The following is a 6,075-nucleotide window of genomic DNA, read 5'->3' as shown; positions in this document are numbered from 1 at the left end:
GTATCTAAGTAGATAGTGAGTGCCGTAGGATCTGAGAGATCCAAAATTGAGATAGATACATATATACGTGGTACTTCAGATTTGATCATATTAGAGAGAACAGAATAAATAAATTGAAAAGGCTATAGGCTCTTAAGCTCATCGACTCTCGAGTTATTTTCGATTTATGGATTCTTCCTTTAAGGATAGATGGCCAAACCAGCCTTTGTGGGACATGGGTGAGGACCACTAATATATTTGTCCTAATACATTCTGATATATGCAGCCCATTTATGAGCTAGTCAGGGGTAATTCTCTTTACTTCATTACTTATATTGCTGATTGTTCACCATATGGGTATATGTATGAGATACAAATCTGAAGCTTTAAAAAGTTTAAAAAATTCAGATATGAGATAAAAAAGTAAATAATTAGAAAATCTTTAAAATTTTTTGATAAGATCGAAGAAGTATATGAAGCAAAATTTGAGTGCAGGGATAAAATGGTAATTTTAAAACTTTTTCAAAATCATTATTTTACAGCAAAAATAATTAATTAATCTAATTAATTAATATATATTTACCCTACACTAGGATCTAAATATGATATTTAGCATGCATGCATTTAAATTTAAAATTCAAATTTGAACAGTAAATAATTTGCTATTCTGTGTTCAGAATACAATACCTTTGTGCGGGTAGTCGATCACCGTAATCTAATCATCGTTGGGAGGCTCTGATCATCGCATCACAGCCACACAATATATCTGACCTCTACAGATCGTCCACACGAGGCTCCCAGTCTGATCGGCTCCTCACGAGTGCTAGCTCATTGTAGAGCCCTTTCGACAGCTGATGCTGATCGAACTCCTTCGGTCGATATCTGTCGATTCTACAGATACTCTGGATTATCAGCAAATGTGCTTGAGAGGAAGATGATTCTCTCCCTTGAATTTGGTGGGCTCACGACACTCGTAGCTCACTAACTCACTTCCCGAACCCCAGGCTGAAACCCTAGGAAACACACTGAAAACCCTGCACCCAATTTTCTTTCTTTTTTTTCTTTTTCTCTCGAAAGATTTTGGACCTTCACCTCATGCACAAGCCTTCCTCACACCCCACTTTCTTTCTCAAAAATTTTCTATGCATGCCCCGCTTCCCTATCTCTTTTAAAACAGTTCAAAACGTGTCTTATCCGCGTGAGAGGATAAAGATAAGTGGTTGCACATTTGAATTCAAATCAAATTTGAATTCAAATGCGAACCAACTCATCCCTATCCACTTGGGTGTGAGAAGAGAAGGTGCGAGGCTACTTTGTGCGTGGAAAGGTTTCACGAGAAACTCTTTATCATGTGAGATATGGGGCGCTAAAGTGGATAAGATCATGAAGGTGCAAGAGATAAGTTATCCATTCAAATTCAAGCACGCTTTGAATTTGAATGGCTAACTAATCAATTTTATCCAAAGATTGGCGCACAAGAGTGGGCATGAGAAGGACTTTGCGTGAGAGAAAATTCATGAGAAGTTTCTTCTCGTGAATTCAAATGGGCGTAGAGATGTGAGGTGGCGCAGGGATTCAAATTCAAATGGTGGTTTAATCTTAATTGAACCAACCTAATCAAAATAGATTAAGCACAATTAGACTAAATTAAATCTAACTTAATTAGGCTTAATTAGGCTCAATAAAATCTTAATCAAATCAAGAATTGACTAAGCCAACCCCTGATCAAATCAGAGACCAAACCATCTCAACGATTAGGTCAACTCTTAACCTAATTGGGTCAAACCCAACTGAATCCAATTCAATTGGACTTGATCCAAAAATAATTACTCAATCAAATTGAGTTAATTAGTGATCAAATCACTAATTAAACCTCTCATAAATATTGAGTTCAAATTCGATGGACAATCGGGTATCAAAGTCCATCAATATGAAACTTTGATCGAAGAGTTCCAAACCAGTGAGACTCTTGACCCCGGTACCCAAAATATGTGGGACTCATGATCAGAGAATCTTGATTTTCGATCACAGAGTCTCAGATACATAGAAATCATAGTCTATGAACATTAGGACTCTTCATCAGCCATTAGATCAGATAGAAACCTCTAATGTGTGTGATCCCGCAGGTTCGAACCTAAGCCGGTAGCACAGGAACCAATTCCTGTACTAATCGAAGTGACCATCTAGCAATGGTACCCGATATTTGGATAGGTCGAATAGTCGCAATCGCAACACTCAGAATCTACATGAATATGGTTACTATATAATTCATCCCTTTTGACCTCTGTGTTTAGGATGACTCAGGGTTAAACTGTCAACCCTGATTAGATCATCCGAGTCATACTCCACTTAAACAGTCTTGTGACTCCTCACTAGGACTACCCTGACCAAGGTTTTGCTAAATTGAAACACGACTGTACACAGCTCCTGAATTGGAGTGGTCAATCCCATCTTGACACACGCACCGACAAGTCAAGTACTTGACTACACCCAACAGCCTTCCGTCACTGAATTAGAAATTCAGGTAGTCCAGTGCCTAAGTGCAGTGAGTTGCTTGCAAGTCACCATGGCGGTCTCAGGTCGAAGGGATATTTATACCCATATCCCATCAGAGTAAATCTTGACAGCAGAGATAGCTCCAGAGTCGGTCACGTTCAGTGCAGATGTACCCTTACATCTCACCTGTATGCCATACCAGTGTCTCCACACTCCTTGGTTAAGAGGACAACTAACCTATATGGCATACAATGACCTATGCTCGATAAACATTATTGTCCTTGATAACAATGTATCATTTGGTCGCGAATAGGTTTAAGACCTAAACGACAAATCCTCCTTTGTCGAGTCTAAATAGTCCTAAGGACTTCACCACAATACAGGAGTTCATTAGAAGATGATAATTTATGATAAAAAATATCAAAATAACTTTTATTTATTTATAATTTATGTACTAATATAACAAAGAGCACAACCATCAACAGGCTGACGATTGGCTTTGGGATACTATTCCAAACAATCTCCCACTTGGCCTAAAGCCAATCGATGTAGTATCTAATACCCATCTTCGATTTGAAGTCATCGAACTCCTTCACCGCAATAGCTTTAGTGAATGGGTCGGTCAGGTTCTCCTTTCCATCGATCTTCTGAAGGTCAACGTCACCTCGATCCACGATTTTTTGGATGAGATGGTAGCGGCACAGAATATGCTTCATCTGCTGGTGTGCCTTCGGTTCCTTCGTTTGAGCAATGGCTCCAGAGCTGTCACAGTAGAGCAGAACTAGACCAATAAGGGAGAGTGCCACTCCAAGCTCGGTGATGAATTTTCTCAGCCATACCACTTCTTTGGCAGTATTTGATGCAGCAACATACTCCGCCTCACAAACTGAATCAGCCACAGTGTGCTGCTTGGAACTTTTGCAGCAGACAGCCCCATCATTAAGGGTAAAAATAAATTCCGACACACTTTTGCTGTTATCGTGATCAGACTGAAAACTAGAGTCTGTAAACCCTATAAGTCTCAAGTCTGATTCACCATAAACAAGCTACTGGTCCTTAGTATTTCTTAAATACTTCAGGATGGTTTTAACAATCCTCCAGTGATTTTCCTCTGGATCAGATTGGTATCTACTCACTACCCCTAGTGAGTATGCCACATCTGGTCGTGTACATGTCATGATGTACATGATAGATCCCACTGTCGAAGTATATGGAATTCTATCTATACGCTCTCTCTCTTGAGGTGTTGTCAGACAATCCCTCTTCGAGAGAAAAATTTCATGGTCTATCGGTAGATAGCCTTTCTTAGAATTCTCCATGCTGAACCTTTTCAGCATAGTATCAATGTACGTGGACTGGGATAAGCCAAGCAGCCTTTTAGATCTATCCCTATAGATCCTCATCCCTAGGATGTAGGAAGCTTCTCCCAGATCCTTCATGGAGAACTGTGACGACAGCCAAATCATTATTTCCTGTAATGCAGGGACATCATTCTTGATTAAGAGAATGTCATCCACATACAATACAAGAAATACCACAACTGGACCATTAGCTCACTTATAAATGCAGGGCTATTCTTCGTTCTTAACGAAGCCATACGTCTTGATCGTCTTATCAAAACGTATGTTCCAACTTCGGAATGTCTGCTTAAGTCCATAAATGGACCTCTGTAGCCTGCACACCTTAGACTCATCTGTAGATGTGAATCCTTCAGGTTGTATCATATACACCTCTTCATCCAGCTCTCCATTTAGGAGAGCTGTTTTCACATCCATCTGCCAGATTTCATAGTCCAGATGGGCAGCTATCGCAAGCATAATCCAAATGGATTTGAGCATTACCACAGGAGAAAATATCTTGTCATAATCTATATCATAACGTTGATGATATCCCTTGACAACCAGATGGGCTTTATAGGTTTCCACCTTTCCGTCTGTGCCCCTCTTCCTCTTGAAGACCCATTTACATCCTATGGGTTTTACTCCTTCGGGTGGGTTAACCAATGTCCACACATCATTGACCTTCATGGACTCCATTTCGGATTTCATGGCCTCTAGCCATTTCTCAGAGTCAGGTCTCTGCATTGCATCCATATAGATGATCGGATCCTCATCATTTTCATCAAGTTTGATAGGATCGCCGTCTCGGATCAAGAAACTATAGTATCTGTCCGGTTGACATGGTACTCTACCAGATTGCCTTAAGGGTGCAGGAACAATGGGCTCCGGATCTGCTCTAATCAAATTCGATTCAGGTTCAGCTACTTGTGTCGATTTTTTCACCTGCCGAACTTCCTCAAGTTCGACCTTAGAGGCAATAGTCCCTTCACCAAGAAACTCCTTTTCTAAAAAGATTATCTTAAGGCTGACAAACACCTTTTGCTCATCAGCTGGGTAGAAATAATATCCTTTGGTCTCTTTTAGGTATCCTATGAAATTACACTTGTCAGACCTAGGTCCAAGCTTGTCCGTAATTAAACGTTTAACATAAGCCGGACACCCCCAAACCCTAAGGTGCGAGAGTACTGGCTTACGTCCTATCCATAACTCATATGGCATTTTGGTTATAGACTTACTCAAAATCCTATTTAGAAGGTAACAAGCCGATTTGAGCACATATCTCTAGAGGAAGATCGGCAAACCAGCAAACCCCATCATGGATCGGACCATGTCTAATAAGATCCGATTCCTCCTTTCAGACACACCATTATGCTGTGGTGTTCCAGGAGGAGTCCACTGAGAGAGAATCTCATTCTCCCCTAAATATGTCAAAAACTCATTGAAAAGGTATTCACCTTCTCGATCAGATCGAAGAGTTTTAATATACTTTTCAGTTTATTTTTCTACCTCATTTCAGAATAGTTTGAACATTTCAAACGACTCCGACTTATGCTTCATTAAATAGACATACCCATACCTCGATAGGTCATCTGTGAAGGTTATGAAGTAAAAATATCTACCTCTTGCACTTGAGCTTATGGATCCACATTCATCAGAATGTACCAGACCCAAGAGTTCACTGGCTCGCTCACCTTTTTCAGTAAAAGGTGACTTGGTCATCTTCCCAAGAAGACAGGACTCACAGGTTAGAAGTGATTCACAATCACCAACTTCAAGAATTCCTTCTTGAGCCAACCTGTTTATCGTGTTCTTATTGATATGACCTAGCCTACAGTGCCAAAGGTAGACTTCTGATACATTATCTATTCTAAAGCATTTATTGGAGGTTTGAACCACATTAACAGGCTGTGACAGTAAGTAAATTTCTTTATCTAGTTGTCCAACAAACATTGTAACACCATTCAAAATGATATTGCAAACATTTTCTTTTATTAAAAATTGATAACCGTACATGGCCAAAAGGCCTATAGAAATAATATTTAATAAAAAGCTTGGACAATAGTGACATTCACTCAGAATTACATTACGAGAATTGATTACAAGGTTCATGATTCCTAAAGCTAGAACTGGAACTTTGCTTCCATCTCCAACGTTCAGGAACCTCTCGCCATCATCAAATCTCCTACTGACCTGCAGACCCTGTATCAAATTGTAAATATGATAAGAGCTTCCGGTATCCAATACCCAGGCAGTAGTATCA

The sequence above is a fragment of the Elaeis guineensis genome, chromosome 6 (genome assembly GCF_000442705.2).
Source record: "Elaeis guineensis isolate ETL-2024a chromosome 6, EG11, whole genome shotgun sequence".
NCBI classification, from domain to species: domain Eukaryota; kingdom Viridiplantae; phylum Streptophyta; class Magnoliopsida; order Arecales; family Arecaceae; genus Elaeis; species Elaeis guineensis.
The sequence above is the reverse complement of the archived record's forward strand: the minus strand, read 5'-3'. Positions refer to the sequence as shown.